At 40.6% G+C, this 25,340-nt stretch overlaps 1 pseudogene; it reads left to right on the forward strand.

The window, feature by feature from the left end:
• Positions 1 to 1,029: 1,029 nt before the first annotated feature.
• Positions 1,030 to 2,341, forward strand: LOC122732310 (annotated as a pseudogene).
• The last annotated feature ends 22,999 nt before the right edge of the window (positions 2,342 to 25,340 follow it).

The raw sequence follows: 25,340 nt of genomic DNA on the forward strand, positions 1-25,340 counted from the left end.
TATAATGTTCTCTCTCATTTGGTCATAAATTTGGGTTTATAAAATACCAGATTACTGTTTATTTACTACTGTTGTGTATTGTGTACCTGATCTATTTCACAGATCCACCATTCTATTTCTTATCCAGAACCAGATTATTTTCACAAAAGCACTTTGTAATGTAGTTTGAAATTTGGTACTCCAAGGCTGCCTTCCTTCGAATTTTTTCCATTGATTCCCTTGATATTTTTGAATTTTTGTTCTTCCAGATGAATTTTATTATATCTTTTCTAGGTCTACAAAAATTTTTTTGGTTTGATTAGCATGGCACTGGATAAGTAAATTAACTTAGGTAGAATTGTCATTTTTGTTATATTGGTTTAGCCTATCCATGAGCAATTAATATTTCTCCAATTGTCTCATTGTTGTCATTCTCTAATGAAATTATTGATTGTTTCTATGATTTGTTCTTTGACCCACTCATTCTTTAGGATTATATTATTTTGTTTCCAATTAATTTTTAATCTATGTTTTCACAGCCCATTATTGAATGTAATTTTATTGCATTATGATTTGAACAGGATGATTTAAACATTTCAACTTTTCTGCATTTGTTTGTGAGGTTTTTATATCTTATTAATATATGGTTAATTTTTGTGAAGGTGCCATGCACAGCTAAGAAAAAGGCATACTTCCTTTCTATTCCCATTCAATTTTCTCCAGAGGTCTATCATATCTAACTTTTCTAAAATTCTATTCAGCCTTTTAACTTTTCCTATATATTTTATACATCTAACAAAATATGTATGTATGTATATATATGTGTGTGTGTATATATATGTGTGTGTGTGTATATATATGTGTGTGTGTGTGTGTGTGTATATATATATATATATATATTTCTGAAAGGAAAAAGTTGAGGAGCTTCACTAATATACCTTTACTGTCTGTTTCCTCCTATAATCTATTTAACTTTTCTCTTAAGAATTTGGATGGCCTCACTTGAGTCACCACCACCACCATGGCTGAGGGCAATAGAGCAACAACTCCATGGGTCCCACCAACAGCATGGAAACACAGGATGCCCCCCCCATCCCCACTACCAGTGACCCTAAAATCATCGAGGTTATTGTAAAGACCCTAAAGGAGAAGGAGGAGTTAGTGATGTCCAAAACCAGCTGGGTCCATCAGGTCCACCCTTTTCCTACCTCTCTCTTCACCTCTTCACCAATTGAGAAAGCAATAAAAATAAAATTTGTTGCAGGCATGTATAGTAAAGAAAAAAATTCCTGCTTTGGTCATATCCAAAAAAGCCTCAATTTGCATTGTCTCTATCTGGAGGAAGATAGCATGTTTTCTTACAAGTCCTCTGGCTCTCCATTTAAGGAAAAAAAATCTCCAAACAATTCAAGTCCCATCCTGACCAGCTTGTCATTTCCTGGAAATTTTTTAAAGATCAAGATACTTTGAGCCAGCATGGAATACAGGACGGACTTACCATTCACCTCATCATAAAATCACGAAACAGATCTCAGGACAATCCAGTTCAGCAAACAAGCATCCAATTAGTACCTTCACACCAATTTCTACAAATTCATTATGGCCAATCCCTCAAATGTGTGAGTCAATACAATGAAATCCAGAGATTAGTCACATGATTAATAATCCAGATATGAGACAAACACTAGAATTTTCAAAAAATCCAGCAATGATGCAGGAAATGAGAAATCAAGACAGAGCCTTGAGTAATCTTGAAAGTATATCAGGTGGATACAATGCTTTGAGGCATATGTACACTGATATTCAGGAACTGATGTTGAATGCAGCATAAGAACAGTTTGGTGGCAATTCATTTGCTTCATTGTTGAGCTCCATAGTCTGGTACTCAGAGTTTAATGACCAGCAGTAACACCACCAGTAGTGTTGGTGGCACTAGAAATAATGTTAGCAGTAGCACTACCAGCTCTACTGAACAAAGAAACACTATACCAAATTTAGAACCTGGAGTGGGAACCGGTATATTGAACATACCAGGAATGCAGAGTTTATTGTATCAGATAATTGAAAATCCCCAGCTTATGCAGAATGTGTTTTCTGCACCCTACATGAGGAACAGGATGCAGTCACTAAGCCAGAATCCTGATCTTGTCACATAGATGCAGAATCCTGACACAGTATCAGAATGTCTAACCTTGGAGCAATGTTACAGATTCATCAGGGTCCATAGACATTAGCAACAGAAGCATGGGGGCTCATACCAGCTAGCCTGGGGAGATTAGGAAATACTGGAAGCTCTAGAGGAACTGAAGTCCATCATAAGGAACTACAGAACCTGAACAGTAACAGTTTATTCATCAAATGATGCTGGTTCTTGCTGGGGCAAATCCTCAGCAGTTAAAAAATCCAGAAGTCAGATTTCAGTAGCAACTGGAACAGCTAAATACAAAGGGTTTCTTGGACCATAAAGCAAATTTATATGCTGTAATAGCAACAGGAGGAGAGCTCAATGCAGGTCAAAAGGCTACAGGGCTCCCAGCCATCATAGCAACATTTCTGCATCTTGGATCCAAGATAGAGAAATTATCTTTTCATAATTTTCTTTTATCATTCCCATTTCTTTTCCCAATTTTCCTCTACCTCTCTTACTTGATTTTTTAATCATTTTTTAGCTCTTCCAAGAATTCTTATTGAGTTTGTGTCCAATTCATACTTCTTTCCCGTTTGAGGCCTTGCTTGTAGATGTTTTTTACTTCATTATCTTCTTCTGAATTTATATCTTGATCTCCCTATCACCAGAGTAGCTTTTTATGGACAGGTTCTTTTTTTGTTGTTTTCTCATTTTTTCCTGAACATTTCCTACACTTTTAACTTTATGTCAAAGTTGAGTTTTCATGATGCTGTTTTTAAAGCTAGGTTTGGGAGGCTGTGAATTGTTGTTTCTCCCAAGGAGGCATGATCCAAGGAAGGGGGTGGTCTCTACTCTCCTGGTCTTTACCCAGGAAGGACCCCAGTTTCCTTGCAGTCATAAGTGCTAGTGCTTCTCTTGGTCCTGAAATTATGACCAGGTTCCCTGCTCTCCTGTGGCCACAAGCACTAATATTCCTCTGTGCCTTAGAACTTGGACCAGGGCCCCTGATGCCCTGCAGCCACAAGCACCATGACTCTCTTGGCCCTGGAACTGTGTACGGGAAATGTACCCAGTGCCAGAAAAGGGTTTCCTGTAATCTCTTTCTGACTAGTTGTTCAACCCTCTTAACCCTGTGTAGGCTGAGAGATCCTGAAGCTAGTGCTGTTGCTGTCACAGTCAACTCCAAGGACTGCTGCTGGTATTGCCCACATGTGCTCTGGGTCTTCCCCCACCCCAGTGTCACAGACCTCTCCTGCCAACTTCCTAAGTTGTCTTGGGTTGAAAAATGTCTCACTCCAGCCTTTTGTTTTCTTTGCCATTTAAGAATTCAATTGGAAAAACAATTTTTAAATTATTTAGAGGGGAGTGTTGAGAGAGTTGGGTTGCTGCATCTACTCCACCATCTTGGCTCCATTGTATAATGTTATTTTCAAAATAATTTAGCTAGAGTATCAGATGCTTCTTGGGGTATTTTTAACTGCTTTCCCTCATTCAAACCCTGGAGGTGTTTCAGAAGTAACATACAGTAGCAAAAACTCTGGTTCAAGGAGCAGAGCCTTAGGCAAGTAACAACTTCTCTGGGCCTCAGTTTCCTTATTTATAAAATAAGGAGGGGCAGAGGCAAGATGGTGGAGAGAAGCTAGGAACTTTCCTGAGCTTTCCCATATTTCCCTCAAAAACAACATTAAATCAAGCCTCTAAACAGATTCTAGAACTACAGAACCTACAAAAAGAGAGACAAAATCCTGTCATGTGAAATAATTTAGAAGACTTCAGAAAAGGTCTGTCTCACCTGGGGTAAAAGGGGAGGGCAGCTCAGCGTCCCAGCAGGCCGATCACCTCAACAAAGCTCGGCTCAGTGTGGCTCAGCACCATTCGTCTCAGCTGGCAGCTCACCTCCACAGTTTGGCTCAGTGGGCAGCTCAACACTGTTGCAACTCAACACAGCTGAGAGTGGGGCAGCTGAGAGCAGTAAGAAGCTTGCAACTATGAAGCCTCTGCCCCAGGAGCAGACTTCAACTTGATAAGTTTAAAAATAGCCTACAACATGAGCAAGAAACAAAAAAAGGACCCTTACCATTGACAACTTCTTTGGTGAAAGGGAAGACCAAAATTCAAACACAGATGAGTTAGTCAAAACGCCCACAAGTGAAGACTCAAGAGGGAAGATGATCTTGTCTCAAGACCAAAAAGCCCTCTTTGAAGAGCTCATAAAGGCTTTTAAAAACCAAATAAGAGAGGTAGAAGAAAAAATTGAAAAAGAAGTAAGAGAAATGAGAGTTACACTGCAAAAAGAAGCACAAAAAATGACTGAGGAAAACAATTCCTTAAAAAATACAATTGGCCAAATGAGAGAAAAAAATTAGCCAAACAGAAAAAGAAGTGCAAAAGTTTACTGTGGAAAATAAGGCCTAAAAATCAAAATTGAGCAGATGGAAGCGGATAACTCCATGAGACAACAAGAATCTGACAAGCAGAATCAAAAGACCGAAAAAATAGAAGAAAATGTGAAATACCTCATTGGAAAAACAACTGACCTGGAAAATAGGTCCAGGAGAGATCATCTGAGAATTATTGGACTACCTGAAAGCCATGATCAAGAAAAGAGTCTAGACACCATATTCCAGGAAATTATTATGGAGAACTACTCTGAAATTGTAGAATCAGAGGATAAAATCATCATTGAATGAATGCACCGAACACCTCCTGAAAGAGGCCCCAAAAGGAACACTTCAAGGAATATAGTAGCCAAATTCCAGAATTATCAGGTGAAGGAGAAAATGCTCCAAGTAGCCAGAAAGAAACCATTTAAATACCATGGAACCACAGTCAGCATTGCACAGGACCTGGAGGCTTCAACATTAAAGGATCGCAGGGCTTGGAATATGATATACAGGAAGGCAAAGGAGCTTGGATTACAACCCAGCATCAACTACCCAGCAAAACTGATCATTCTATTTCAGAGGAAAAGATGGACATTCAATGAACTAGGGAACTTCCAAGGCTTTCTGAGAAAAAGACCAGAAATGAACAGAAAATTTGATCTCCAAATACAAGACTCTAGAGAAATATAAAGAGGTAAACAAGGGGGAGAAAAGGGTTGTTCAATGATGTTAAACTGCTTGAGTCCATATGTAGGAGAATAATACTTTTAACTCTTGAGATCTGTATCTCTGTAAAGGTATTGTTATTAAATCAACTTTGGTGTGATGATATAAAGAAACTTAAGGGACAGAATAAAAGAAGACTAGGGGGAGGAGAGGAAGGGAGAGGTGGAATGGGGTTAATTATATCATAGGAAGAGGCACAAAAAGAACCCATTACAACAGAGGGAAAGAAGGGAGGGGTGGGCATTGTTGCAACCTTACTCTCATCAGACGGTTCGGGGAGGGAATAAAATACACTCCCATTTGTATAAAGAAACTTATCTTACTCTGTAAGGAAACAAAAGGGGAAGGGGAAAAAAGGGTAATATTGATATAAGGGAGGGCACAAGTGGGGGAAAAGGGGGCAAGAAAAAGAAAGGCAGCTGATAAAAGGGAGGGCAGATTGAGGGAGGCAGTGGTCAGAAGCAAAACATTGGTCAAGTGGAATAGGGGGAAAGAAGGGGAAAAAAGAGTACAAAGGGCAAAAGAGGATGGAGGGAAATAAACAGTTAATAATTTTAACTGTGAATGGGATGAACTCTTCCATAAAATGGAAGTGAATTGCAGAGTGGATTAAAAACCAGAATCCTACAATATGCTGCTTACAAGAAACACATCTGAAGCAGAGAGATACACAGAGAGTAAAGGTAAAAGGCTGGAGCAGAATATATTATGCTTCAGCTAAAGTAAAAAAAGCAGGGGTAGCAACCCTTATCTCAGACAAAGAAAAGGCAAAAATAGATCTAATTAAAAGAGATACGGAAGGAAACTATATCTTGCTAAAAGGTACTATAGATAATGAAGTAATATCAATATTAAACATGTATGCACCAAGTGGTATAGTATCCAAATTCTTAGAGAAGTTCAATGAGTTACAAGAGGAAATAGAGAGTAATACGATACTAGTGGGGGATCTGAATCTTCCCCTCTCAGAATTAGATAAATCTAGCCACAAAATAAATAAGAAAGAAGTGAAAGAGGTGAATAGAATACTAGAAAAGTTAGACATGATAGATGTCTGGAGAAAATTGAATGGGGACAGAAAGGAATATACCTTTTTCTCAGCAGTACATGGCACATTTTCAAAAATTGACCATGTATTAGGGCACAAAAACATCATAGTCAAATGTAGAAAGGCAGAAATAGTAAATGCATCCTTCTCAGATCATGATGCAATGAAAATGACATGTAATAAAGAGCCACAGAAAGGTACACTGAAAATCAATTGGAAACTAAATAATTTCATTTTTAAAAATGAGTTGGTCAAACAACAAATCAGAGAAACAATCAATAACTTTATCCAAGAGAATGACAATAATGAGACTACATACCAAAAGCTATGGGATACAGCCAAAGCAGTGCTTAGGGGAAATTTTATAGCTCTAACTGCTTATATGAATAAAAAAGAGAAAGAGGAGATCAATGAATTGGGCATGCAACTTAAAAAGCTAGAAAAAGAACAAATTAGAAATTCCCAATTAAATACTAAATTAGAAATCCTGAAAATTAAAGGATAAATTAATAAAATTGAAAGCAAGAAAACTATAGAATTAATCAATAAAACTAAGAGCCAGTTTTGTGAAAAAAAACAATAAAATAGATAAACCACTGTTTAATTTGATTTTAAAAAAAGAAAGAAGAAAACCAAATAACCAGTATCAAAAATTTAAAGGGTGATCTTACCACCAATGAAGTGGAAATTAAAGCAATAATTAGGAACTATTTTGCCCAACTGTATACCAATAAATTTAACAATCTAAATGAAATGGATAAATATGTACAAAAATACAAACTGCCCAGGTTAACTGAAGAGGAAATAAAATCTTTAAATAAGCCCATATTAGAAAAAGAAACCCAACAAGCCATTAACAAACTCCCTAAGAAAAAATCCCCAGGGCCAGATGGGTTTACAGGTGAATTCTACCAAACATTTAAAGAACAATTAATTCCAATATTATATAAATTATTTAGAAAAATAGGTGAAGAAGGAGTTCTACCAAATTCGTTTTATGACACAAATATGGTGGTGATACAAAAACCAGGCAGAGCAAAAACAGAGAAAGAAAATTATAGACCAATATCCCTAATGAATATTGATGCTAACATCTTAAATAAGATATTAGCAAGGAGATTACAGCAAGTGATCACCAGGATAATACACTATGACCAGGTGGGATTTATACCAGGAATGCAGGGCTGGTTCAACATTAGGAAAACTATTAACATAATCAACCACATCAATAAGAAAACTAACCAAAATCATATGATTATCTCAATAGATGCAGAGAAAGCTTTTGACAAAATACAGCACCCATCCCTAATAAAAACACTAGAGAGCTTAGGTTCCCAATAAGATCAGGGGTGAAACAGGGATGTCCACTATCGCCTCTATTATTTAATATTGTACTAGAAACGTTAGCTTTAGCAATCAGAGAAGAAAAAGGAATTAAAGGAATTAGAATAGGCAAAGAGGAAACAAAACTATCACTCTTTGCAGATGATGTGATGGTATACATAGAGAATCCTAGAGAATCAACTCAAAAATTACTTGAAACAATTAACAACTTTAGCAAAGTAGCAGGATATAAAATAAATCCACATAAATCATCAGCATTTCTATACATGACCAACAAAGTCCAGCAGCAAGAGATAGAAAGAGAAATTCCATTTAAAGTAATGGTAGATAATATAAAATACCTGGGAGTCTATTTGCCAAGACAAACCCAGGAACTCTATGAACACAACTACCAAACACTCTTCACACAAATCAAATCAGATCTAAAAAATTGGAAAGATATCAATTGCTCATGGATAGGCCGAGCCAATATAATAAAGATGACAATTCTACATAAATTAATGTACTTATTCAGTGCCATACCAATCAGACTACCTAAAAATTATTTTATAGAGCTAGAAAAAATAATAACAAAATTCATCTGGAAAAACAAAAAGTCAAGAATATGAAGGGAAATAATGGAAAAAATGCACAGGAAGGTGGGTTAGCTGTACCAAATCTGGAGCTCTACTATAAAGCGGCAGTCATCAAAACTATCTGGTATTGTCTAAGAAACAGAGTGGAGGACCAATGGAATAAGCTAGGCACAGGAGACACAGTAGTAAATGACATTAGTAATGTACTGTTTGATAAACCCAAAGACCCGGCTTCTGGGATAGGAATTCAGTATTTGACAAAAATTGCTGGGAAAACTAGAAGAAATTAGGCATAGACCAACATCTGACACCTTATACTAAAATAAGGTCAAAATGGGTACATGATTTAGACATAAGAGGTGATACCATAGGTAAATTAGGAGAAAAAGGAATAGTCTACCTTTCAGATCTTTGGAAAGGAGAGCAGTTTATGACCAAACAAGAGATAGAGAGTATTATGAAATGCAGAATGGATGACTTTGATTACATTAAATTAAAAAGGTTTTGTACAAACAGAAGCAATGCATCCAAAATTAGAAGGGAGGCAGAAAGCTGGGAAACAATTTTTATGGCCAGTACCTCTAATAAAGGCCTCATTTCTAAAATATATAGGGAACTAAATCAAATTTATATGAATCCAAGTCATTCCCCAATTGAGAAATGGTCAAAGGACAGGCAGTTTTCTGATGAAGAAATTAAAGCTATCTATTGCCATATGAAAAAATGCTCTACATCACTATTGATCAGAGAAATGCAAATTAAAACAACTCTAAGGTACCACCTGACACCTATCAGATTGGCTAATATGACAAAATAGGAAAATAATAAATGTTGGAGAAGCTGTGGAAAAATTGGAACACTAATGCATTGTTGGTGGAGCTGTGAATTTATCCAGCCATTCTGGAGAGCAATTTGGAATTATGCCCAAAGGGCTATAAAGCTGTGCATACCCTTTGACCCAGCAATACCACTCTTGGGTCTTTTTCCCAAAGAGATCATAAAAAAGGGGGAAAGGACCCACATGTACAAAAATATTTATAGCTGCTCTTTTTGTGGTGGCAAGGAATTAGAAATTGAGGGGATGTCCATCAACTAGGAATTGGCTGAACAAGTTGTGGTATATGAATGTAATGGAATTCTATTGTGCTGTAAGAAATGATGAGCAGGAGGAGTTCAGAGAAACCTGGAAGGACTTGCATGAACTGATAATGAGTGAGATGAGCAGAACCAGAAGAACATTGTACACAGTATCCTCAACATTATGTGTTGATCAACTGTGATAGATGAGATTCTTCTCACCAATCCAATAGAACAAGAAAGTTCCGAAGGACTCATGATGGAAAAGGTTCTCCAAATCCAGAAAAAAAAAGGAAAAAAAGGAACTGTGGAAGATGGATGTTGATTGGACCGTACTATTTCTTTTGTTTTTGGTGCTGTTGGTTTTCTGATTTGAGGTTTTTCCTTTGTGCTCTGATCCTTCTTGTATAACATGACTTATGCAGAAATATGTTTCATGTTATTATGTATATATAACCTATATCAGATTGCCTGCTGTCTAGGGGAGGGGGGAGGGAGGGGAAGGAGGGAGAAAAATTTTAAATTGGAAATCTTCTATAAACAAATGTTGAAAACTATTTCTACATGTAACTGGAAAATAATAAAATACTTTTATTTAACAAAAATAAAATAAAATAAGGGGGTTGGATTTTATGCCCTTGAAGGTTCCTTCTAGCTCTAGATATGTTAGCCTATGTTCCTAAGACCAGTCATTTAAGCTCAGGGTGGCCTAAGTGACTGCTCAAGTCCCACTTAGCTCTAAATACATAATCCTATGATTGACATAATCACAAGCTATCAGAGCTGGAAGAGATTTCATAGCCATCTAGCACCACTAATGCCTAAATAAGAATCCCATCTGTAATATATCTAATGGATAGCCATCTGTTCTCAGTTTGAGGACCTCAACTACCTTACAAGGTAGCCCATTCAGATTTTAAATGGCTCTCATTGACAGGGATTTATAACCTGTCATCAAATCAAAATTATTTCTGCAACATCCATTCATTGTTACTGCTTCTGTCTTCTGAGGCCCAACAGGGAAAAAATGGTAATTCCCCTTTTACATGACAAGTATTTGAAGGGCTGCCATGTCACTTGTCCAGGCTGAATCTTCCCGGTGCCTTCAACAAGTACCCATTTAGCATGGTCTCAAGGACCTCGCCAGCCTTGTTGCCCTCCCTTCAGTTGGTCAGTATATTTCCTAAAATATGATACTTAGAACTCTTAGAACTGAATACACTACTCTAGATGGGTGATGACCACTACTAATATAATTCTAACCTCTCTCTTCATTTCCAGTGTCACATCTCCAACTACCAACTGGACATTTGGCATTTTATATCCTATGGATATCTTAAATTCAGCATGACCAAAACTGAACACATCTTGCCTACCCCACTCCCAAACCCTCCCTACTTCTGAACTATCCTATTATTGTCAAGGATGTCATTATCCTCCCAGTCATTTGGGCTCTCAGCCAAGTTGTTATTTTCAACACCTCACTCTCTCACTCCTACAGCCAATCTGTTGCCAAGTTCTATTGACTTTATCTTTGTCACATCTCTCACATACCTTTCCCCATCACCATCACCATTCTCTCCTCTTGGTACAGGTCTTCATCTCCTCTTGCCTGGACTATTGCAATAGCTTGCTGATTGGTTTGTCTGCCTGAAGCCTCTTCCCACTCCAATCTATCCTCTGCTAAGATGGGATAGAATATTTCAAGAAATTATCAATAAAAACTGCCAAGAAATCATAAATAAAAACCAGAAGGCAAAGGGAAAATAGAAATAATTCACCAGTCATCTCCTGAAAGAAACTCCAAAATGAAAACTCCCAAGAATGCCCTAGCCAAAATCCAAAACTTTCAGGTCAAAGAAAAACAGTATATACAGCCACAAAAAGAAAGAGTTCAGGGGCAGCTAGGTGGCACTATAGTGGATAGAGCACCGGCCTTGGATTCAGGAAGACCTGAGTTCAAATCCAGCCTCAGACACTTAACACTTACTAGCTGTGTGACCCTGGGCAAGTCACTTAACCTCAAATGCCTCACCAAAAAAGAAAAAAAAAGAAAGAGTTCAAATACCAAGAAGCCACAAGATCATACAGCATCTACATCTGCAAAATCAAGTCAACAAGTTAACAAGCATTGCCAGGCATTGTGCTAAGCACTGAGGATAACAAAGAAATACAAAAAACAGTTCCTGTTCTCAAGGAGCTCAAAATCTGATGGTAGAGAGGGGACAACATGCAAACAATTCTGTACAAACAAGATATATATGGGATAAACTAGAGATAAACAACAGAGAGGAGGTATTAGAATTAAGGAGAACTGGGAAGGGCTTCTAGCAGAAAGTGAGATTTGATTTGTGACATGAAGGAAGACAAGAGATGGAGATAAGGAGGGAGAACATCCCATGTTTGTGGAGCAGCTAGTGAAAACGCAGTCAGGAGAAGGAGTGTCTTGTTCAAGGAATTGCAAGGAAGCCAGTGTCACTGGATCACACAGTACATAGTGGGGATTAAAGTCAATGCCTTAGATTGGAAGTATATAAAGACTTTAAATCCCAAATGAAATGCAAGATCCTTTTGGATCCTGACTGTCATCCAAGTGGCTAGCCATCTCTTACAGCTTAGTGCCTTCTGCATATCATTGATAAAAATGTTACACAACACAGCGCCAATTCCTCAGATACTCCACTAGAGACTTTCTACCAAGTTGACACTGAATCACTGACAACTACTTTTTTAATCCAGTCATTCAACCAGTTCCCAGTTCATCTCATCTGGTCCACATCTCTCCAGCTTTTCCAGAAGAGTATGCAACACTTTGTCAAATGCTTTCCTAAAATCTAGGTGTATAATACCTACAGAATTTCCTTGATCCCGAATTTAGTAACTCTGTTTTTAAAGGGGAGGGGGGCAGGAATCATTAGTTCAGCAGGACCTGTACTTAATGAAACCATGATATTTTTGCCAACCATCTCTTTAATGATCCACTCTAAAATCCTACCAGGGATTGAAGTCAAACTCAATGGCTTATTCTTTGGAGAATTTTTTCTCTTCCCTTTTTTGAAAATTGGCATAATTGCTTTTCTCCTGGGACCTCCCCTGTTTTTCACCATCTTTCAAGTGTTTCTAACAGAGGTTCAAACAACCACATCTGTCCATTCTTTTAATTCTTACAGTTCTATGTACATCCTCTTGGCCAGGTTACTTGAATTCATCAAAGGAAAATCAGGGCTCTCTTACCATCTCCTCACTTATCTTGGATATTAATTCCCTGTAAGTCATTTTTGTCTGGTCATTTTCAGTGCAATGGTCAAAGAAAGCAGATGATAAATAAACATTGAGCACTGCTGCCTTCTCTTTTATTAGTTAGCATTGTCCCGACTATCTTGTCGGGAAGAATAACAAAGAGTGGTTAGGTTCTAAAAGAAATGTGCCAAGACTGTTGATGTTCAGTTGTGTCCAACACTTTGTGACCCCAGTTGGGGTTTTCTTGGTAGAGATACCAGAGGGGTTTGCTTTTTCTTTCTCCAGCTCACTTTACAGCTGAGGAAACTGAGGCAGACAGGGTTAAGTGACTTGTCTCTGCTACAAATGACACTGACTTCCTTGCTTTTCCTTGGACAAGACACTCCATCGCCTGACTGCATTTTTACCAACTGCTCCCCAAATGTGAAATGCCCTCCTGACATATCAATTTTATCAGCACGTTTCTCTCATGCTACAGCCCTGCTATAGGGCAACTCAAAGCCCGGGAGGCTTGCTGATGGCACATATACAAGACAAGGCAGGAACTTTGGAAGAAAGGGTTGACTTGGGTCCACCAGAGGGGTTTTTTCTTACCTTTCCCCAATCTCTTCATTTGCACAGAACAAAAAACAAAACAAAACTTGGAGGATGAGATAAAGCCATGGAGCCCCAGATCCTGAGAGCCCTTAGTGGTCAGTTAGAGAACAGCTCCAAAAATAATTTTGAAATGCACAGACTTGACAATCAAGAATTTGTGGAAGTATTTAGAACACAAAGAGCAACTGGACTCGTAGTCAGGAAAACCTGAGTTCAAATACTATTTAAGATACTTGTTGCGTCATCCTAGGCAAGTCATTCACCCTCTTTGTGGCTCAATTCCTTTACCTGCTAAATGAGGGAAACTGGACTCAATGCCCTCTAAGGCCATTCTGTGCAGTTAAAGAGAGGCAGATGGGGGGGGGGGTCAGTTAGGTGGTGCAGTGGATAGAGCACCGGCCCTGGATTCAGGAGGACCTGAGTTCAAATCCAGCTGAAGACACTGGACACTGGGCAAGTCACTTAACCCCAATCGCCTCACCAAAAAAAAAAAAGAAAAGAAAAGAAACAGAGAGAGAGGCAGATGGGTGGCACAGTGGCTAGAGTGCAGGGCGTGGAGTCAGGAAGACTCATCTTCCTGAGTTCAAATCCATCCTCAGACACTTACTAGGCTGGGTGACCCTGGGCAAGTCACTTCACCCTGTTTGCCTTTGTTTCCTCATCTGTAAAATGATCTAGAGAAAGAATGGCAAACCACCCCAGAATCTTTGCCAAGAAAACTCCAAATGGGGTCACAAAGAGTTGGGCATGTCTGAAATGACTGAACAACAACAACAAAACGCAGTTATAGGGAACACATTAACCACAGGTCCAATAAGCACTTGGGCCAGAGAGGTCGCTCCTGGGGAATGAGATGATCTGAGATCAATTAAATTCCCATGAGTGGAGTGGTTTGTGCTCTAAGACACCTTCCCGCCCCCCTGGGGGGGGGAGCAAGATTCCTTTTAGGACAGGGCTTCTTTGCCCTTTTTGTGAGTCAGGGACTGTCTTTGTCAGTCTGGGGACCCTTTCTCTGAATCATGTTTTTAAATGTATAAAATAAAATACACAGATTACAGAGAAAACCAATTATTTTGGGAAAGTTATCAAAATAGTTTACAGAAAACAGATTAATAATCCCCAAATTAAGAATCTCTGATCTAGAGGGGGAAAGCCATGCTGCTAACCCTCTGGGAACCAACAGATTATTCATCTTATAGAGAGAAAAGAGCTAAGGGTCTTTCCTTCTGCTGATGGCCAGCTGTATGAAGGACCTGCCTCCTTCACTAAAGGAATGGAGGCTGAATTAAGTCTCCAGGCTCTAAACTCAAAGGGAGGGCACTTGCCCTTTCAGGAAGAAAACATAGTAACTTGCTCCTGACTCCAGTAGAAGTCAGAATTTGGTAGCCCAGCAAAGTTCTGCAACCACCAGGCCAGTAGAGTGTCCACCAGCAGTGACCACATGAGAAGGCCCACTAAGTCAAGCATGATGACATCACCAGAGGGCGTCAGAGGCCCCACATCAGAGAGACAAGAGGCCCCTCCACTTACAGGCCCTGCACACGTGCCTCTGACCACACATGTAGGTGTATCCGTTCTTCCCATTGATGCTGCACATGTGAGAGGGTGTTCAAAAAACAGCAGTGAGGAGGGCACATTGAACATAGATTGAACTGATCGAGGAGGGGAGAGGGCTCACAGTATAGCTAAGACTCAAAGGATAGAACTCTGGGCCTGGAGTCAAGAAGACCTGAGTTCAAATCCAGCCTCAGACACTTGCTATCTGTGTGACCCTGGGCAAGTCACTTCACCACTATCTGCCTCAGTTTCCTTGGAGGTAATAATAGCATCTACCTCCAGCAGTTGTTGGGAGAATCAGGTAAGTTGAAATAAGTAAAATACTTTGCAAATATTAAAGACTATATCAATGCTAGTTATGATTATGTCTAACATTTATAAAGCACTTTAAGGTTTGCAGAGCACTGTTTGCTCTCACAAACCTGGGTGCTATTATTACCCTCATTTGTTTGTTGTTGTTGTTGTTATTCAGTCGTTTTATTTGTGTCTGACTCTTCATGACCCCATTTCAGATTTTCTTGTTAAAGATACTGCAATGATTTGTCATTTCCTTCTCCAGCTCATTTTACAGATGAGGAAACTGAGGCAAACACAGTGAAGTGACTTGCCCAGGGTCACATAGCTAGTAAGTGTCTGAAGCCAGATTTGCACCCAGGCCTTTCTGACTCCAGGCCTGGTGCTCTATCTACTTTGACATCTCATTTTACAGATGAAGAAACCGAGGCTGAGAGAGCTAACATGACTTACTTAGGATAACAGAACCAGTAAGTATCTGGGGCAGGATTTGAACTCAGTTCTTTCTGACTCCAAAGCTGCAACTCTATCCACTCTGCCATCTAAGTGCAACAACTGAAAGATTGAGCAAATTTGGGCCTCCCGGATCCTGGCTTCAGCACCCATGTGTCGAGCCCCTATTCGTGCTGATTTTATTGGGCAGTTTGGTGATTAAACAGGAATGCTGGGGGCAGCTAGGTGGCGCAGTGGATAAAGCACCGGCCCTGGATTCAGGAGTACCTAAGTTCAAATCCAGCCTCAGACACTTGACACTTACTAGCTGTGTGGCCCTGGGCAAGTCACTTAACCCCCATTGCCCCTCAAAAAAAAAAAAAAAACAGGAATGCTTTGCCACTGAGCGTGACCACAAACTCCAACCAACACCTCTAGTAAAGTTTGGGTCCGTTTTTGTGGTCAAGCAGGGAAGATTAAAGCCTCCGTTGCTATTGTTATCAACACTTCCATCCAATGCTCCCTACCTGCACTTGCCAGTTGCGTGACCCTGGGCAAGTCACCTGAGCTCCCTCAACTTCATTTTCCCCATCTCTAAAACAAGGGAGTTGGGCTCAATGACCTCTAAGGTCTGGTCCCAGTCTAGAGCCATGCTCTGAGCTGTCCTTCTCCCTACCCCTTCCCTCCAACCATCTAACTCTGAGAGACTCCAGACTTTCGGTCTGCTAACACTCATCCACATAAAAGTGATGGATGCGCCTCATCCATAGAAGATGGGCCAGAAGCCAGGGCTGCAGCCTGTCATGCTATTGATGAGAACGGGCCACGGCTCAGCAGAAGCAGCGGATTGGGGCCAAACTCCAGAGCCCAAAGTGTGTCATTTCTGAAACCACAAGTCTCTTCAGTTTCCGGGACCAGATGCTCAGAACGGAAGCCCTTGAAGCTTTGTGTGCCTCATGGAACCGCAAAGCTGGTTACAATGCAAAGCCTCCAAATCGTGATGTCTGTCTGTCTCCCTCCCTCCCTCGTCCTCACCTTCTGTCTCTCTTCTCTCTCCCTCCCCCTTCCCGTGTCTGCATGTTTCTTTCTCCCTCTTCCTCCCCTTTGATTCCTCCTCTTTTTCCTTTCCTCCATGTCTCTCTCTCAATCTCTCCCTCTCACTCTCTCTCTCACTCTCACTCTTTCCCCACATCTCTCTCCATCTCTATCTCTTTGTGTTTCTGTCTCTCTTTCTCTCCTTCTCTCCCTCTGTCTCTCTGCACTTCCCTCTTCTCTCTTTCCCTCCCTCTGCCTCTCTTTTTTCTTTCCCTCCATTCATCCCTCACTCTGTCCACCTCTGTGTCTGTGACTTTGTCTCTCTCAGCCTGCCTCTCTGTCTCTGTCTCTGTCTCTCTCTTTCTCTCTCTCTCTCTCTGTCTCTCTCTGTCTCTCTCTCTCTCTCTCTCTCTGTCTCTCTCTCTCTTCCCCTCTCCTATCTCTCCTCCCCCAGCCACATCACTTTTCCCTTGTCCTCAAATATAAATGATATCCTTATTTAGGAAGCAATTTGGGGAGGTGGGAAAAGGATCTGTAGCCCTTTGTAAAGGCTAAGAATCTTATGAATGAACGGTTAAAGGCTACAGGCTGCCCTGGGATACAAAAGCTTAATTTCTGGGATCCTTTCAAAAGCAAACATTTGAAAATGATTCTTTTTCAGTAGGACTCCTCCCTCTGTGGTTAGAGAGCTCTTGTGTACCTTCTAGATGCTTTTTGCATCTCGAAGTCCTTTCTCCAACATCACCTCTATTAGGAAAAGGCTTTGCAACTAAGTAGAATTCTGTTCCATGCCACTAGCACTTATTGCTTGCCTAATAATGCAAGGATCTGTTTTAAGCACTGAGTACACAGGAAGGTGAAAAGTTTCTTCCTTAAGAGTTTACTTTGTAAATTGTTACACACAACAACAACAACAAAAATGAGGAAGGAGGAGAGAGTGTTAACAACCAGGGCATTTTGAAAAGGCTTCCCACAGGAAGCGATACCTGAGCTAAGCCTTGAAGAAAGGTCTAGACAAGAAGGGGATGAGGGACATGCCTTTGCATGGAGGTGGGAAATTGAGTGTAAATTCAGGATCCAGCAGTAGTGTGGGTTGGTTGGAATGTAGAAGGGGCAAAGGGCAAATATAATAAAGCAAATCTGGAAAGGTAAGCTGAAGGCAAACAGGAATCCTTGGGACATTTTGAAGGGTAGAAAAAAAGAGAGTTTATAGATTGCTTCACAGTTTTCAAGATATTTATCTCACTTGATCCTCACAACATCCCTGTGAGGCTGGTGCTATTATTACCCCCCATTTTACAAATAAGGAAACTGAGACTAAGAGAGGTTAAGTGATTTGCCCAGGGGCCACACTGCTAGGGTTTGAACCCAAGTCTTCCTGTCTCTAAGACCAGCTCTCTATCTGCTTTAGAGCCTAAGATCTGGCTTAATACCTGGGTGACTTTAGGCAAGTTGCCTCCCAGTCTGGGCTTCAGTTTTCTCCTCTGTAAAAATGAGGAGCTGGACTAAGATAAACTCTGGGGTCTCCTTCCAATTCTAGATCTCGTATTTCTTTATTCTTTTTCTTTTGGAGGCAATCCAGGTGAAGTGACTTGCCCAGGGTCACACAACTAGTAAATGCCTATGGTCCTCCTGACTCCACAGCCAGTGCTCTATCCACTGCAGCACCACCCAGCTGCCCAGATCCTGTTATTTCTTTTTTTGCGGGGCAATGGGGGTTAAGTGACTTGCCCAGGGTCACACAGCTAGTAAGTGTCAAGTGTCTGAGGCCGGATTTGAACTCAGGTCCTCCTGAATCCAGGGCCGGTGCTTTATCCACTGCGCCACTTAGCTGCCCCCAATCCTGTTATTTCTAATCCTTGAGACTTTTCTTCTCCTAACAGTCCCTACAGGTGCATTTCTTTGTCCTCTTCAGACAAACTTTGGACTGCCAGAGGGTGTTCATGTTTCCAATCAGCTTTTCACGTCTGAGGTTCTGTCTTAAGCGCTAGAACCCCCTGACCCAGAACCTGCTCAGCTCCTGTACCAGGGTTTAAAGTCATTTCACCAGCAGGTGGCAGTGTGGATTCAAGAAAGCAGAGGCACCTCCAGCCACCCGTTCCATTCCGCAGCCTAGCATAGAATTCTTTAAGAGATCTTGCACAGATATTAGAGCAGGAAAGGATTTTAGAAACCAACCAGTGCGGGGTTTCTTAACTTTGGTTTGTGTCGTGGACTCCTTGGGGACAGTCTGGGGAGACTATGGACGCCTCAGAATAATGTTTTTAAATGTATAAAAAACACAGAGAGAATCCAAAGGAAACCAGTTATACTGAGATATAATTATGGATTTTGTTTTTTAGGCTCATGGATTCCTGACCCAGTGTAACCACCTTTTTTTTTTAACATATGAGGCAACTGAAGCCCAGAGAATGAAAATGATTCACTCACACATGTAGTGTTCAGTCCACACAGCATTAGAGCCAGCGTTTAGACCTAGGTGCCCTGAGTTCAAATCCAGTGACTTTGCCAGTTCCATTTCCTATATTGTTTTTTGCTATGCAAGGTATGTAGACATATAACACCCACTGTGACCACTGCCAGAGAGAAATCAGGTTCTGGGAATGGACTAGATGAACACGTTCTTTCCCAGAATCCACTAGTCTGGTAACATCTTTAATCTGACATTGAGAGGTCTAGGTCTTGAGCTAGAAGGGACCGCAGGGGCCATCCTTTTACAGATGAGGAAACAAAGACCCCAGGAAGTTATGTGATTTGTCCAAGTTCACCAAGGCAGTATCATTAGTAAGATCCGAGCGAGGACCTCTGACTCAAAAGCCAAGGAGTATTCCGCTCCCCACTGCCACCTAGGAGAAGTGAAAAGAGGATTCATGCTGTACCCATGCCCTGAACAAAGCTCAGAAAGAGATGGTATGCTTTGGTCCTAAATGCAATGTCTCTCCAGGCCTCAGTACCCTGCAAGTTACCACAGTGACCATCAGTGATTGGGATTCTGTTACCAAGAAGTAACAGAACACGCTGGGTGCATGTGTAGCCCCACAACCAACCCTGCCCTGCCTCCTGAGCTATTCAACAAAGGTTGGAGAGGAGATGCTGGAGAAGCAGATGACCTCTGCCTCCTGGCCCCACGGTCAAAAGGAGCTGAGGGGGGGCAGCTAGATGGCGCAGTGGATAAAGCACTGGCCTTGGATTCAGGAGTACCCGAGTTCAAATCCAGCCTCAGACACTTGACACTTAACTAGCTGTGTGACCCTGGGCAAGTCACTTAACCCTCACTGCCCTGCAAAAATTAAAAACAAAAACAAAAGGAGCTGAGGCTCATACTTTGTTAGCCTTTTTGGACATCCTTTCAATGTCTATGCTACATCATTTGTTCTATGTTAAAAACTTGTGAGCTGTCTAAACCTTTGTCCAACTTTAAAAATTGCTTTTGGACCTAAGGGTAGTGGTAAGGGGGGACTGCACCACATTTGCAGTCTTCTCCACTGGTCAGCCTCTCTGCTTTGGACCCACACATGTGGTCCAGGCCAGGTTCGGTCCTGGAGGAGCTTAACATCTAATGAGAAGGGGGGATAGGTGTCCTTTTCTCATACACTTTGCTGATGCTATTTCCTAGGTATTGTTTGATTGTGTTACTTAGCAAAGTACATCCTTTATTTTCACTGTCCTCTTCATAGCTTCTTTTTTTTTTATTTTTTGTGGGGCAATGGGGGTTAAGTGACTTGCCCAGGGTCACACAGCTAGTAAGTGTCAAGTGTCTGAGGCTGAATTTGAACTCAGGTCCTCCTGAATCCAGGTCCGGTGTTTTATCCACTGTGCCACCTAGTTGCCTCCCTCTCATACACTTTGATTTCTTTAAATCTCTACCTGGTTCCCCAATGACAAATTATTCAAAGCTTAGATTGTGGCTTATGTCTAGGGTTTCCCCTAAAAGGGAGGGTAAAAGGTACGGTATGAATCAGGTATGGGATAGGTATTCATTTACTATATACAAAGGAAATGCTAAACAGAACACAAAAGACCCACAGTTCCCCCTTGATGAACAATTTAAAGCAGGATTCAGTACCTAAATTTATAACTGTGATTTAAATCTCTCCTAGGAAGCTGACAAATAAAGAGTTTGTGAGACCACCATGACCTCATTTCACCTCATCTCTGAGCTATCTAAACAAACTACCCGACTGTCAGTCAGTTGGGCCTGATGAACCTCCCGACCTTTCTGATCCACAAGGTCTCTAAGCCTGGACACATGCATCTTGGGATTGATGTTCAATCGCCCACCCAGGAAAGAAAATACAAAGCAGAAAAGGCAGTCAGGGGTGTGGGCTCAAGTTCACTTACTTGCACCCATGCTCCATGTGGGAGCAGCTTCCCCAGGGTGGGGAAAGTCCAGCCTGCTCCCAGCTGCTCACGGGAGATCTCAGAGATACATGATACTGCCTGGAGGGTTGAAGAAATCCAGTGAGGGGGAAGGTGTCTCTTGTTTTAACTGACACATCACCCTGTCGTCCCTCCTCCTCGTCCTCACCTCTCAACCCCACCACTGTCATGGGGTGGGATGGGCCAAGGGCCCCAAAGGTTTCCTGCATCATACCAAAACACTCCTGTTCTTTACACTGAGTCACTACAAGGTGAGAAGCAGCCAGGGAATTTGTCAAGTCTTGGGTCACACAGGTGGTTCCGGACGCAGGCAGAGATTATTGGCAGGTACCCCAAAGCCCCCAATTTCCACTCACTTGTGTGATTAATGCTGCGAGGCGACAGAGGTTTGGGAAGAGGCTGCACCCCTTTAAAGAGACAAGAGATATCATCCCTTTTTCCGGGTAAGCCAAGGGATGGGCAGGGGTCAGCAAGGAGCCTGTTTGGATTTCCATAGCCAAAAGTCGGTGCCATACTCCTGCCCTCAGGGTGAGGCAAGCTACTGAGTAAGCCTCATTCAGGGTAAGCACCGGGGTATGTAGGGGCAGTGGGGCTGCTGAGGCTAGGCGCCACCTCCTGCTTCGCCCCAGGCGCCTCGGCTTCCCACTACTATTTAGCCTGAGACAGTTTGGCTACGATTTACCGAAAGGTTCTCCTAGCACCTTCACAGGTGGGTGTGGAGCTCAGTTCTCTACATCATCTATACAGTCTATATCTCACCCGTTTACTACTTGTGGGACTCTTAGCACATTACTCTTTGGAACCTTATTTGTATTGCAAAAAAGTATTGCTTATACTCTTTATGCAGATAAGAAAACTGAAACCAAGAGAGATTAAGTGACCTGCTCACGTTCACACAAAGCTAGTACATGTAAGAGACAGGATTTGAATCCAAGTCTCCTAGATCTGCCACATGTCCTAGACAAAAGGGCTAGATCTCATGTTTAACAGAGTCCTAAAGGCATGTGTCTCAATACAGTGATATGAATCTTTTTTCTTTTCTTTCTCTCTTTTTTTTTTTTTTGGGTGAGGTAGTTGGAGTTAAGTGGCTTGCCCAGGGTCACACAGCTACTAAGTGTCAAGTGTCTGAGGCCGGATTTGAACTCAGGTCCTCCTGAATCCAGGGCCGGTGCTCTATCCACTGCGCTACCTAGCTGCCCCGATATGAATCTTAATAAATTGGATGGAAGCTTTCTTTATGGACATGTAAAAATGCATTTGTTGCAAGTTCTGATATACAGACACAATAACTGAAACCCAGAAAGCTGAAACAAGAACTCATGAATAATACTGTAAAAGCAAGAATTCAATTCTGGGTCCTCTGACAATCCAGTGACCTGGCCACTGTGCAACAGCTGCTTTCATATAGTAATTTAATTTTAAAAGATGGTCCAAAGTAGACCTAAGTCATACCAATATCTCAGTGGTAGAGACATGGCTCACATGCTCAAAAATATTCAGTGGCTCCCTATTGCCACAAGATAACAATGAAAAGCCTTTACCTCATATCCCAGGTCCTCATCAATCTGACCCAAATCAACCTACCTTTCTAACTTCATTTCCCACTATTCCCCTATTCAGAATTTGTACTCTAACCTGGCTTCTATGCTCAATGGCCCCATATCATGTGTCTAAGCCTTTGTTCAAGTCATTTGCTCTGCCTAGAATTCCTTCTCTACCCCATCTTGACTTATCAGAATCCTAGCTATATATCTGAACACACACACATATGAACACACATACACACATATACATATACATATACATATACATATACATATACATATACATATACATATACATATACACATATATTCACTGCTTAGCACCATCTGGGACGTCTTTGATTATCCAACTTGACTACAAACTATTATTCATATTATTATATCACTGATAAACTAGAATCATGTATAATTTATGATAGCATATTATTCCCAGATTTAAAAATAGGGGATTAAGGGGGCATCTAGGTGGCACAGTGGATAAAGCACCAGCCCTGGATTCAGGAAGACCTGAGTTCAAATCTGGCCTCAGACACTTGACACTTACTAGCTGTGTGACCCTGGGCAAGTCACTTAGCCCTCATTGCCCTGCAAAAAAAAAAAAAAATAGGGGATTAAAGAATTTTAATCTCATTTTTATATCACCTTCATTTCTGGAGCATATTCCCTAAGTAATACAGTGGAGAGAGAACTGGGCCTGGAATCAGGAGAACCCAAGTTCAGATTTGGCCACAAATACTTACTAGCTGTGTGTCCCTAATAAGTCACTTAATCACCATTTGCCTCAGTAAAATGGGGATAATAATAGGACCTACTTCCCAGGGTTCTTGTGAGGATATATACATGTGTGTGTGTGTGTGTGTGTGTGTGTATAGGATTATATGTCTATAAATGAGATAATATTTATAAAAATGCTTAGTTCAGTGCCTGGCATATAGTAGGTGCTTAATAAGTGCTTGTTTCCAAAGAGATAGGATCATGGCAAGTAAAATGGATAACCTTGATTAAATGAAATTAAAAAGGTTTTGTAGAAACAAAACCAATAAAGCCAAAATTAGAAGAAAACCAGGAAACTGGGGGAGGAGGGTCTGTGAACTTTACAGCGAGTATGTCTGATAAAGGTACCATTTCTCAGATATATAGGGAACTGAGTCAAATTTATAAAATATGAGCCATATCAAAGGATAGAACAGACAGTTCTCAGAAGAAGAAATCAAAACTATCAATAATGACATTAAAAAGTTATAAATTACTATTGATTATTACTATTGTACTACCTTACAACTATAAGATTGACTAACACAACAGAAAAGGAAAATAACAAATGCTGAAGCAAATGTGGAAAAACTGGGGCACTAAGGCACTGTTGGTGGAGTTGTAAACTGGTCCCACCATTCTGGAGAACAATTTGGAGCTATTCCCAAAGGGCTATAAAACTGAGCATTCCCTTGGACCCAGCAATACCACTTCCAGGTCTATATCCCAAAGAAATTAAAGAAATAGGAAAATGATCTGATTATACAAAAATATTCATAGTATCACTTTTTGTGATAGCTAAGACTTAAATGTTGAAGAGGTGGCAATCAATTGAGGAATGGCTGAACAAGTTGTGACATATGATTGTGATGGAATACTATGGTGCTATAAGAAATGATCAAAGAGGTCAGCTAGTTGGCGCAGTGGATAAAGCACTGGCTCTGGATTCAGGAGGACCTGCATTCAAATTCGGCCTCAGACACTTGACACTTACTAGCTGTGTGACCCTGGGCAGGTCACTTAACCTCCATTGCCCCGCAAAAAAACAAAAAATTAAATTAAAATAAAGAAATGATCAAAGGAATAGTTTCAGAAAGACCAGGGAAGATTTACATTAACTAATGCAAAGTGAAGTGAGCAGAACCAGAAGAACATTGTACACAGTATCAGCAATATTTTGCCATGATCAACTGTGAAAGACTTAGCTATTCTCATCAAGACAATGATCCAAGACAATTTCAAAGGTCTCACAATAAAGGGAAAAAATGTATCCACTTCCAGAGAGAAAACAGATGAACTGTGAGTGTAGATAGAAGCACATTTTTAAAATTTTTTAAATTTTTTCCTGTTTGTGTGTATGTATTTTCTCTTGTAACATGGCTAATGTAGAAATATGTTTTGCATGACTTCACATGTATAATCAATATCACATTGTTTGCCTCCTCAAAGGGTGGGGGAGTAACAGTAGGGAAGGAAAGAATTTGGAACTCAAAAGTTTTTAAAATGAATGTTAAAAATTTGCACATTACTGAAAAATATTTAATGAAATAAATAAAATGTATTTAAGAAATAAATACTTTTCCCTTCATCCATCCCTTGTACCAAATAATTTTTAAGAAGAGGTTTAAAAAAGCAGTTCAGCAAAACTAACAAACAGATCAACCAAGTCTGACAGTACATTTAAGAGTCCACACCCATAGTCCCGTACTTCTATAAAAGAAATAAAGAAGTACATTTTCTCAACTCTTTTTCTAGGCCAAACTTATTGGATCTATCTTTCATATGGTTATTTAATAATTCATAATGCTTTTGAGAATTGTTTGTTCATATCCTTTTATTCATTGGCAAATGTTTCTTAATCTTATTAGACTCTTAACAGCTATATGTGACAGAAACTCCCCTCCCCCGCCCCCGCCAATCAAAAGCTTCCCTTCTTATTCTAGATGCACTATGTTTATACATAAGCTTTTCAATTTCATGTAATAAAAATAAAGTATTTTATCTTTTTGGATCACGTCTATTTCCTGTTTGGTTAAGAACTCCACTGCTGCCTGGGCATTGCTTACTGGGGAGGTTGAGGTTGGATCTTTCAATCTTTGGAGTTCTTAGAAGGAATTGGCTAAGCCAATCAGGTATTCACTGTCTGGCTTCAATATGCTGAGCCTCTGAGAGCAGGAATACCCCCACATTGCCTAAGGAAGGGTTAAGAAACCCAGGATGGAAACAGCTAGTCAAAGCTTCCATACT

This window comes from Dromiciops gliroides, chromosome 6 (genome assembly GCF_019393635.1).
Source record: "Dromiciops gliroides isolate mDroGli1 chromosome 6, mDroGli1.pri, whole genome shotgun sequence".
Taxonomy (NCBI): domain Eukaryota; kingdom Metazoa; phylum Chordata; class Mammalia; order Microbiotheria; family Microbiotheriidae; genus Dromiciops; species Dromiciops gliroides.